The following is a 12,696-nucleotide window of genomic DNA, read 5'->3' as shown; positions in this document are numbered from 1 at the left end:
CCGTTGAAGCACCTGCTGTTTTTGTGCCTCATCTGGAATTTGTAGCGATTGGCGTGGCCGTAAGAAAGGGATCTTATCACATTGTCCGCTAAAAGAAGTAGACATTTTAGTTTGGCTGGAAGATGGTCTTTCTTCTGCAGATGTTACTGTTGCTTTAACACCTACCCCACGGACACAACCTTTTTTCCCCTTCCCAACACGCCTATTCCCCTTTCCACCAGCAGTAGGCCTTTTTCCACTCATTTTGGTGGTTAACTAATTAACAACTCTGGAGTTGTTTGCACAAAAAAACAATGGATGGGAACCGAGCAGAGCTGAGTGGCCAAACTGTGGTATTAGGCCAAAACTATTGGCTGGGTTAGATGCAGAAAAAAATTATATTCAATTTGCAACCTGATGGAGGTCAGTATAGATGGACTAATAGAGAAAGTCCCACACACTGCTAGAAGGCCAAATATTTTTTCAGAGCTAGATGCAGAAAAAAATATATTCAGTTTGCAACCTGATGGAGGTATGTATAGATGGATTAATAGAACAAGTCCCACACACAGCTAGAAGCCCAATATTTTTTCAGAGGTAGATGCAGAAAAAAATATATTCAGTTTGCAACCTGATGGAGGTCTGTATAGATGGATTAATAGAACAAGTCCCACACACAGCTAGAAGCCCAATATTTTTTCAGAGGTAGATGCAGAAAAAAATATATTCAGTTTGCAACCTGATGGAGGTCAGTATAGATGGACTAATACAACAAGTCCCACACACAGCTAGAAGCCCAATATTTTTTCAGAGGTAGATGCAGAAAAAAATATATTCAGTTTGCAACCTGATGGAGGTCAGTATAGATGGACTAATACAACAAGTCCCACACACAGCTAGAAGCGCAATATTTTTTCAGAGGTAGATGCAGAAAAAAATATATTCAGTTTGCAACCTGATGGAGGTCTGTATAGATGGACTAATACAACAAGTCCCACACACAGCTAGAAGCCCAATATTTTTTCAGAGGTAGATGCAGAAAAAAATATATTCAGTTTGCAACCTGATGGAGGTCAGTATAGATGGACTAATACAACAAGTCCCACACACAGCTAGAAGCCCAATATTTTTTCAGAGGTAGATGCTGAAAAAAATATATTCAGTTTGCAACCTGATGGAGGTCTGTATAGATGGATTAATAGAACAAGTCCCACACACAGCTAGAAGCCCAATATTTTTTCAGAGGTAGATGAAGAAAAAAATATATGCAGTTTGCAACCTGATGGAGGTCAGTATAGATGGACTAATACAACAAGTCCCACACACAGCTAGAAGCCCAATATTTTTTCAGAGCTAGATGCAGAAAAAAATTATATTCAATTTGCAACCTGATGGAGGTCAGTATAGATGGACTAATAGAATGATGCTATGCCCAAAAGATTTTAATTCACTAGGTGCAGAAAAAAAATTGGTATTCTATACACAGGTGGTATATCTTGCAACACAGATAGGCTACTCCACTGACTAACACACTCTGCAATAGACCAAAAAGGATTAGCTTTGCTAGATTCAGCCAAATGCTGTGAAAAAACTTGCACAGCACTGGCACAGACCTGCCTGGCAAAAACTGATAGGAACTGATGTAACCTAGTCCTGAAAAGGACTCCAATTACAATTAGTCTTTACTCCCACAATCTATCTATTTAAGAGCACAGACCTGCCTGATAAAAGTCGTAGGAAATGCTTTAACCTAGTCCTTAAAAGGACTGCAATCACAACTATTCCCTACTCCCAAGCTATCTGTAGATTTGTGCGAAAATTGGCTTGAAATTAACAAGGTATAGTGCACACAGCAACAGCGGTGCCGTCTAACACGCAGCTGCAGCAGTGAGAAAATGGTGGCGACGGGGAAAATGGCTTGGTCTTATAGGGAAAGGACATGTGACATACACTGCCAATGACACATGCCCTTGCTTGTGTGAAAAAAAGCACTTCGCTCCGTGTGTGCGCTGCTGATAGGCTGACAGATTGCACCTCCCCACTGTAAATGCGGGAAAGAGAAAAAAAAAATGGAGATCTTCATTGTTCCTGCAGAGATCCATCCCCTGCCCCTCCCCCCACCCCGCTGTACACTCAAACTGCGTATTAACATTAATTTTCATCATTACTGAGAAAAAATCCAGTTATGATTTTGGTGCACGAACAGTTATCGAACATAACCTCGAACAGCTGAATTTTTCTCAAATTGTTCGTGTTCGCCGAACGGCTCGAACACCGGCCAAAACAGCTCGAATTTGAGATTGGCGAACAGTTCGAGTAGAACAACGCTCATCTCTACTTAGCACTTGTTGGCCCTTTTGCCTTCACTCTGCGGTCCAGCTCACCCCAAACCATCTCGATTAAGTTCAGGTCTGGTGACTGTGGAGGCCAGGTCATCTGGCGTAGCACCCCATCACTCTAATTCTTGGTCAAATAGCCCTTATACAGCCTGGAGGTGTGTTTGGGGTCATTGTCCTGTTGAAAAATAAATGATGGTCCAACTAACCGGATGGAATAGCATGCTACTGCAAGATGCTGTGGTAGCCATGCTGGTTCAGTATGCCTTCAATTTTGAATAAATCCCCAACAGTGTCTCTAGCAAAGCACCTCCACACCATCACACCTCCTCCTCCTTGCTTCACGGTGGGAACCAGGCATGTAGAGTCCATCCGTTCACCTTTTCTGCGTTGCACAAAGACACGGTGGTTGGAACCAAAGATCTCAAATTTGGACTCATCAGACCAAAGCACAGATTTCCACTGGTCTCATGTCCATTCCTTGTGTTCTTTAGCCCAAACAAGTCTCTTCTGCTTGTTGCCTGTCCTTAGCAGTGGTTTGTTTCCTAGCAGCTATTTTACCATGAAGGCCTGCTGCACAAAGTCTCCTCTTAACAGTTGTTGTAGAGATGCGTCTGCTGCTAGAACTCTGTGTGGCATTGACCTGGTCTCTAATCTGAGCTGCTGTTAACCTGCGATTTCTGAGGCTGGTGACTCGGATAAACTTATCCTCAGAAGCAGAGGTGACTCTTGGTCTTCCTTTCCTGGGGCGGTCCTCATGTGAGCCAGTTTCTTTGTAGCGCTTGATGGTTTTTGCAACTGCACTTGGAGACACTTTCAAAGTTTTCCCAATTTTTCGGACTGACTGACCTTCATTTCTTAAAGTAATAATGGACACTCATTTTTCTTTACTTAGCTGCTTTTTTCTTGCCATAATACAAATTCTAACAGTCTATTCAGTAGGACTATCAGCTGTGTATCCACCAGACTTATGCACAACACAACTGATGGTCCCAACCCCATTTATAAGGCAAGAAATCCTACTTATTAAACCTGACAGGGCACACCTGTGAAGTGAAAACCATTTCCGGTGACTACCTCTTGAAGCTCATCAAGAGAATGCCAAGAGTGTGCATAGCAGTCATCAAAGCAAAAGGTGGCTACTTTGAAGAACCTAGAATATAAGACATATTTTCAGTTGTTTCACACTTTTTTGTTAAGTATATAATTCACATTGTGTTAATTCATAGTTTTGATGCCTTCAGTGTGAATGTACAATTTTCCTAGTCATGAAAATACAGAAAAATCTTTAAATAAGAAGGTGTGTCCAAACTTTTGGTCTGTACTGTACATACATACATCATTGATAAAACTGACAGCCCAGCACGCCCTTGAAATCCATAGGGTGACTGAGTTGTCACTCACTGTGTTCCTAGGGCATAGTGAGTGGCAGAATCATGACAGTAGACCTTTGCAGTAAAATGTCTGATTTTTGGGGGATAATTTTCTTTTTGTAGTTTGAACCCAATTATTTTGCTCTTTCCTTGAAGAAACAATGCAAAAACTCAGTACAGTCAATTGTAGCATGCACACATTCTCCGAAAGAAACTGAGATTTTTTTTTTCTTTAAAAAATATTGTGCTTACTTGCTGCTTGCTAGTTCACAAAAAATAAAAAAAATGTAATTGAAATGCATTATCAGCAGCCAGCTAAACTATATCATTGTGTGGTGATCAATTACATTGGCCCTGCTGTTGCCAGCTCTCCAATCTATCTCACCCTATCAATAATTAATTTCTATAATATTCACAAACTATTACACTCATCTTATTCACTGATGAAGTTGTACAACACACACTATCTGTAGTATTTGTCCAATGTTTTATGGCTTTTTCTCCCTATCTCTGTTGTTAAGCTGTGAGCTCTGATGTCTTCTCAGTGTTCAGATTCCCAAAAATTGGTTCCTGGCACCCTCTGTCTCCCTCTTATTTTCACCAAGAGTCCCTGCCACCTATTGTCTCCACCTAATACACATCAAATGGCCCTGTCACCTACTGTATCCCACTGACCCCTCACCCCACCCCACACACACATACACACTCACACACACCAAGAAGACCTGCTAACCTGCCACCCACTGTCTCCCTCTGACCCCACACCCCACTCCAGGAAAAACTGACACCCACTATCTCCATCTAATACCCACCAAAAGGCCCTCCTGCCACACACTGCCTTCCCCCCACAGCAAGGGGACCTTACACCCACTGTATCCCTCAAATTCATACCAAGAGCCCCTGTCACCCACTATCTCCCTCTGATTCCCCTACACCAAAAGGACCTGACACCCACTACCTCCTTGTAATCCCCACCATAAGCACCATATAAAAAAGGCTGGATGAGGTTAGGGTACTGGCATAGCATAAAATAAAAATTTCCATGGCGCGCTTAGTGCGTCACAATATGTGTCCCTCTTTCTTACCTTTCAAAGTTGGGAGGTATTAATCAATACACTTTTTAAAATGCTGCATTAGTAATAAAAAATATAAATTATATGTTTGATTAATACAATGAATTTCTTCCATTTAGGTAACGATTTACTCATCTGTCTACTGTGACTGACAAAGCTGATGTTTGCTGTCTCATCTCTTCATTAATATGGTCTGTAGTGACTTCAGCAGTCTCATGTGAGTCATGTTGATAAGTTGCTTAGTTATCATGAGAGATATCACAGTTTATGCTGCTTGACTGCTTATTAAATGATCCCTGTGCAAGCAACTCCATCATATGTCCTTATTAAAATGTATTTTACCAGCATCTCTTTTGTGGGTAGTTAATGATTGGTCAGTCACATTTCCTTGCTTCTCCCACTCACTGTTTACTTTCTGCTTCCAATAACGGACAGTTAACCCTTCTGGAACACTGACCAACAGATTTTCCTTCATGACAGTCAGTAAATTTTTCAGACTTTTTCAGATCTACATATTTTCATTTAAAAATAGAAATTAGAACAGCACACTATGAAAAGTACAATGTGAGAAAGGTGAGAAAGGTTCACTGGAACCGAAACGTCGCCACACCATATGGGTTAAATAAAGTCCACTTGCCTTTGGTAACTATTGGCGTGCTGCCCACTTTTTCTATTTTCATACATATTGTCAGGGAAATATTGAAAATATTCTTTCTCCCCCCTGTCATAGATTTTAAGAAGTCTTTCTCCCAAGCCCCTCTTCACCCCTCCCTTATGCACCTTTTGTCAAGACAAGAGCTGACAGTCCAGCACCTGTCTCTCTGCAAATTATCACCTACAGTAGAAGTGACTTGTAAAGCTGCAACCTAATTAAAATGCGAGGGTCTTTCTCCCTGGCAGAAACAGGGGGTGATTAGACACTGGCTGGCGATCAATTTACACGTAACTGTTGGAGCTTGATTCCCGGGACATCAAAGGGAGTTTTAGCCAAAGTCCCAGTCCAACCGGAGGCGATATGAAATATGGAACAACTTAAGTTCCATAATTCCGATAATAATGGGACCTATATTTTCAGTGGCAGGGACAGCCAAGGAGCGATATGCTTATTTTTCCATAGCTGTAAACCCCTCCGTGGAGCTGTAGCGCAAAAGCACCAGAATAACGGGTCGCAAATACGCCATGCGTGGTCTCTAAATGAAGGTGGAATCATAATGGAAAAATGGCATCGTTTGCAAGCTTCTGCGATCAACGAGCGATAAGTTAGCCCACAAGTTAGAGTTTTTAAAAACAACATGAAGGGTGGAGGCCAGCCCCTGTGATGTCAGCACAGGGGGTGTGTGGGCAGATTTCCTCCTGGTCATAAAAGAGACCACGGAGAATAGAGGAGCACTCATTGCCAGGGGGGTATAGATACTATAAGCAACGGGTCACGTTCTATAACGTTCAAATCAAATCGGGGCGCCCCTCCTCCACCCATATTGAATCGTCTCAGCGATCTTATAGCAAGTCTCTTCTTTAACCCTAGAACGCATGACCATAAAAATCTACTTTTTCACATACCTGGGGCCTTTTAGGCCCGTGTGCAAATAACATGGAATAACTCAAACAAAAATGACAAACAACTATATACCTGAGGAATACCTAGAGTTTCAAAATTCTAACTAAAGTAATCTTGCAGAAAATAGAAAACAATTAACAGGGTGGGCCTGCGAGGCCCCAGGTATACGTTCTAGGGTTAATCCTTATTATTTTGTGTAACTGCTTATGTATTGTATTGTCTCCTTGTGTACAATCTTTAGTATATTTTTCCTAAACACTGCCTCCCTTTTGGTTTAAATATAAAATTTAATAGTTCTGTTTCTTTTGTCCTGTAATCGTTCCCTTCCCCGAAGCCATACGCTACTAGAACACAAGCGTCCAGCCAGGCCTGTATTATATTTCAAACTCGGCCGGTGGTGGCTGCGAATAATATTAATAATCGGGCTATCGTGAAACTGACAGGGACCGTATGGAGGAAGTAAACACATATTCCATGCGTTGGAATCCAGAGGTATGATGCCATATGCTCACTGGTCGCTTGCCGATACCTACGTAGAGAGTAGTGGGGACCGTGTGCTTGTGGATCCCTGATGAAATCCTGACAGAGTGACGGCAGCGGTGAGATATTGTGTGGTCTCCCCGGTGTCATCTCTGAGGGATCCCTGACACATATTTTCATTTAGTTAGATATAAAGTGCACTTTTTGCTGAACTCTTCTGTTCAGTCATACTCCAGTATTGTTCAGCTTTATAGCACAACTTCCAGGGTGTTTAGCAATCTTCCTATTGGGCGAGGAGATGATTGAGTGTGAAAATAAGTGCCACACCCACACTAGAAATGTATATGCTTGTCTGTGAGGGAGAGTGACCCAGTGACGGTGAAGGGTAGATGGCATGACCATGCAACATGAGTAGGCACCCTACGGCATGATATTGCTGCCATTAGGAGGTAATCAGCAAATTTCAGCCTGGGTGGCAAGTATAGGCAGATGCACAGCGGTCCTTCCTTATTTTGTTTACATTTCCCAAATAAAGTATAAGTAACTGAGCCTTATAGTGGCCTAGACATGAATGGTATTAAAATAACAAATGAAGGCCTTCCAGTAGCCTTATTGATCTGATACAGGCTGCTCCGGATGACTGTGTTGGCTCTGGAAGCGATGTTAAATCTGTTTGGAAGTCAACAGGAACTTTGACTGGTTACTTGAAAAGCCCCTCATTGGATGTGTCTCTAAATATATATTCTTCCAGTCAACTGACTGCTGTAGATAATCACAGTCTGTAGTGGTCCTGTTGACTTCTGTACAGAGCAGACATCACTTCTGGAGCCAGAACAGTCATCTGGACCAGCCTGTGTTGGATCTGTTAGGGAAGGAAAATGAGTATGCCACCGTTTATTACTTTAAAACCATTCATGCCTAAACCCCTTTAACTAATTAAAAGAAGGCACCCAATTAACAAAAAGAGACAATGGGGCACTTCGAGAGAGGGGGACATGGATACAAGAATACTTAGCTTTAAAGGAGACACTAGATGGCAGGGGCTTTAAGTAGAGAATGATTAGAGAGAGAAGGTGGATGGCAGTGGCTTTTGGGGTGGGGTGATCAGAGGGAAACATTGGGTGGCAGGGGTCTTGGGTGAGATTAAAGGAAAACAGTAGTCAGAAAGAGACAGTAAATGACAGGGACTCTTGGGATGTTTTTACATTGTTAATTTATTTTTTTACTATATACTCTAATACCACAGTATTGTAGTATATAATGAAATAACAGTTCAGCAAGCCCAGCAAGCCTCCAGCAGCTATGGAAACTTATGGATTCCCTGCAATCAAGGTGCAAGAGGCCGATGGGAGCCAGTGTGCTCGTGTGCACCTACAATGGCATTATTTTAATGTTGCTGTCAAAGATTGAAAACAGCATTTAAATGGTTGAACTGTAGAGATCAGCGCTAACTCCTGTCACTACAGTTACAGGCAGATGCTGTAATGTAGTGACTAGGGACTGTGGGCACCTACCCAATCCCTCGAACTAGGAGTGTCCTAGTCTATCCCTGTCCCCTGTATTACTTCTGAGGGTGGAGACGCCGGGGTCACATACCTTGCTATGCTCCTATCGTAACCCTTACCTTTTCCCTCCCCCACCCAGGGAGGTGTGAGGCCGAAGTGTATAAGATAACACTAACCAGACAGACAAGGGAAGACAGGCAGGGATAAATGAAAATATCATAGAAAATACACTCACCAAACAACAGAGAGGAGCACAGGAGAGGTATAGGAAGGTGATACCAAATAGGAGAGGATAAGGATGAACACACAAACAAACTCCACGCAGAAATCTCCACAACAACTCTCCAACCGCCAACTCCAAACACTGATGTTATCCTCCAACTCCTAACCAGGCAGTAAGAATGATCACTGGCAATTCCCAAGTGCCACTTGCGAGCACATATAGCAGAGGAGAGAGGCCAACACTGAAAAGCTGACACAATCCAGGATGTAGAGCTCCCGAAGAGCAACTGAACTGATTAATCCTTGCACCACCAGCAAGGAAAAAACTTGCACTGTTTAATAAGATGGTGAAGCAGTTCTAATCAGTGCAGGAGTTCGTGAAACCAGAAGCCATGATCTTATGGCCTCTCTGCTGTCGTGGTATCCCCATGACAGATGATGGCTAAGTTACAGAGCAGACTTCTGCTTGGTATAAAGCAGGCTCAGATCCTGAGCTTGATTCATGCTTTCCTTAGCAATCTCTGATGAAAATGTACATCATACAAGTGCTTCTCACTAAATTAGAATATCATCAAAAAGTTAATTTATTTCAGTTCTTCAATACACAAAGTGAAACTCATGTATTATATATAGTCATTACAAACAGAGTGATCTCTTTCAAGTGTTTATTTCTGTTAATGTTGATGATTATGGCTTACAGCCAATGAAACAACAAAAATCATTATCTCAGTAAACTAGAATACTTTATAACAGCTTGAAAAATGTTTTTAAAATCCAGAATGTTGGCCTACTGAAATGTATGTTCAGTAAATGCACTCAATACTTGGTCGGTGCTAATTTTGCATCAATTACTGCATCAATGCTGCGTGGATCTGCTGAGGTGTTATGGAAGCCCAGGTTGCTTTGATAGCAGCCTTCAGCTCGTCTGCATTGTTGGGTCTGGTGTCTCTCATCTTCCTCTTGACAATATCCCATAGATTCTCTATGGGTTTAAGGTCAGGCGAGTTTGCTGGCCAATCAATCACAGTAATACTGTTGTTTTTAAAACAGGTATTGGTACTTTTGGCAGTGTAAACATGTGCCAAGTCCTGCTGGAGAATGAAATTTCCATCTCCAAAAAGCTTGTCGGCAGAGGGAAGCATGAAGTACTCTAACATTTCCTGGTAGACGGCTGCACTGACTTTGGTCTTGATAAAAGACAGTGGACCTACATCAGCAGATGACATAGCTCTCCAAACCATCACTGATTGTGGAAACTTCACACTAGACCTCAAGCAGCTTGGATTGTGGCCTCTCCACTCTTCCTTTTCATCTGAAAACAATACCTTGGACCACTGAGCAACAGTCCAGGTCTTTTTCTCCTTGGCCCAGGTAAGACGCTTCTGACGTTGTCTATTGGTAATGAGTGTCTTGACACAAGGAATGTGACACTTGTAGCCCATGTCCTGGATACATCTGTGTGTGGTGGCTCTTGAAGCAATGACTCCAGTAGCAGTCCACTCCTTGTGAATCTCCCCCAAAATTTTGAATGGCCTTTTCTTAACAATTCTTTCAAGGCTGCGGCTATCCCGGTTGTTTGTGCACCTTTTTCTACCACTCTTTTTCCTTCCACTCAACTGTCCATTAATATGCTTGGATATAGCACTCTGTGAACAGCCAGCTTCATTAGCAATGACCTTTTGTGCCTTACCCTCCTTGTGGAGTGTGTCATTGACTGCCTTCTGGACATCTGTCAAGTCAGCAGTCTTCCCCATGATTGTGGAGCCTACTGAAACAGACTAAGGGACATTTTTTAACGCATCGGAAGCCTTTGCAGGTGTTTTTTGTTCATTATTCTGATTTACTGAAATAATGACTTTTGTGTTTTCATTGGCTGTAAGCCATAATCATCAACATTAACAGAAATAAACACTTGAAATAGATCACTCTGTTTGTATTGACTCTTTATAATATATGAGTTACACTTTTTTGTATTGAAGAACTGAAATAAATTAACTTTTTGATGATACTCTAATTTAGTGAGAAGCACTTGTAGGTCATAAAGTTAAGTACATGGGCGGATCGATGCGCAAAACTCCAGATCATCATTGTGGTGTGATCCAAAGATGACATTACACCAGTCCTAGTTAATGAACAACAGGGATAGGGATAAGGAACTTAAGAGATTCGCGAAGCTCCCATCGAGCAGCCAGAGACTACTGACCTGGCCAATGGACCTGCAAATTGATCCGCCCATCTTTAGAGTTAGCATAGCAAATTGTAGCAGGAGCCAACTTTATTTCTTCTGTTCAAATCCACTTGTTGGCTCATGTAAGATTGTTGATACAATCAATATTATTACCCGATATAAGACCATGTAAAGATCAAGAAGGGTTTCTACCTGTGAGTACGACTTCTTCAAGTGAAATGTGTGTATGCCTGTATCTTTCACCTTCCCTTATAAAAAATATTTATTATACAAATTCCATTACTTCAGACTTTTTTTCAGGAGTAATCAGCCCCATTTGGAAAGAAATAAAGCACATTTCTGACTGCACTATTTTTCTATTGACTTAAATTCCTCAGTGTTATATCCCACTAACAGATATGACTTTCACAATGTTCTGCAAATTCCCAATGGGCAAGGAGATGTCGGAGTATGAGAAACTTGCCACACCAGACACGGCTCCCAGACAGATGTCTGTGTGTGAGTGACAGTGACATGGTGACAGTGATGGCAAAAGCATGCAGCATGTCCAGGCCAGTTATTCAGTCCTATTCTCCAGCACTATGCTCTACTAACAGATACAACTTCCACAATGCTTTGCAATCTTCCAATTAGTAATGATATCTGAACAAGCCAATTCTCATAGTACAAGTACCATTAGTTATTAGCAGCTTTCACATATGGCAATTACTGAAGAAAGGTTTTCAGAAGCTGCCAAATAAACACAGCTTTCTGATTCCCATTGTTTCACAGGCAATGGCACCAAAGTGTTGTTTTGTAGGGAACTTCAAAGAACTCCAGCAATGTGTCATTAGTTGAAGTGCAAACCACTGTGACTGATATGCTTGTGCATTTCTGCACTTTCAAGTCTTAAAGATTTTAAAGAGTAATGAGAAATTAAAATTAAAAGAAAATGAGACAGTCTACAAGCCACATGACAGTTTTATTCCTTAGTTGGCAACTCAGCTTGCAGAGATTATCCAGCCTTATAAAATTGATGGCATTTAATCAATTTTAAATTAAATATTGATATTCGTCAGTATGAGTGTGCCACAGCCTCCTCAACGTTTACATCAGTATGCAGGCTGGTTCGGACTTGCCTGTGCCGTCATTTTTTTGCATTCATTCAAGATATTGCATAGTTGTTCAATTCATTTGAATAGAACCACTCTACAATATTTTGGATGACCCCCAAAAAATATGCCACAGGCAACCAGCCTGCTAAGAGCTCTTCAAACAGCTGGTTGGAGGGGGTGCTAATCAAGGGCTGACTGGCAAATTTTAGCCTGGGGGCAAGTACAATGCACTGGCCCATGTATGGTGTGGCCCATCCTTAAGCCGGCCATACACATTACATGGCTGACAGTCAAATGATGCTTCCTCCAATCGTTCAGCAGACAGCCATCTCCACTGACTCTCCCATACACAGGAGTGTTCAGCTGAGAGTTCATGTATTCTCTCTGAGTAAGCTTATCTCAGAGAGAGCAATGCAATCGGCAATCTGAAATCGAACATGTCCTATCGACATCTTTCTCCCCTTCCCCTAGTATTATAATCACACAAAGCCACCCTCCCATACTATAATCAGATATAGAGGCCCCTCATAGTATAATAACATATCAAGCCTCCAGTATAGATCTCTCCGCCAGAGTGAGATCACTTACATCCACGGCAGTAATTACTCCCCCCTGTTGTATAATTAATCACACTTTTACACTGGGTCAGGGTAGGGATATCTCAGGAGAAGCAGGAAGGGCTGACGCCACTTATCCATGATACTAGGAAGCTATGACGCTGCTTTATCTGGACTCTACCACCACAGAGAGGGCAGCATCTGCCCTGCCCAGCAGTGCTCAGTCAGTACGGTGGCCAGTAGTACATTAGTACTGGCATGGGGCATTGACATCTGTGCGGATTGTCAATGTGACAATGGTATTCCCGCAGCGCTCAGGCTTACAAGCTGC

This window comes from Phyllobates terribilis, unplaced genomic scaffold (genome assembly GCF_046119375.1).
Source record: "Phyllobates terribilis strain yellow unplaced genomic scaffold, ASM4611937v1 Scaffold_1__5_contigs__length_1240528914, whole genome shotgun sequence".
Taxonomy (NCBI): Eukaryota; Metazoa; Chordata; class Amphibia; order Anura; family Dendrobatidae; genus Phyllobates; species Phyllobates terribilis.
The sequence above is the reverse complement of the archived record's forward strand: the minus strand, read 5'-3'. Positions refer to the sequence as shown.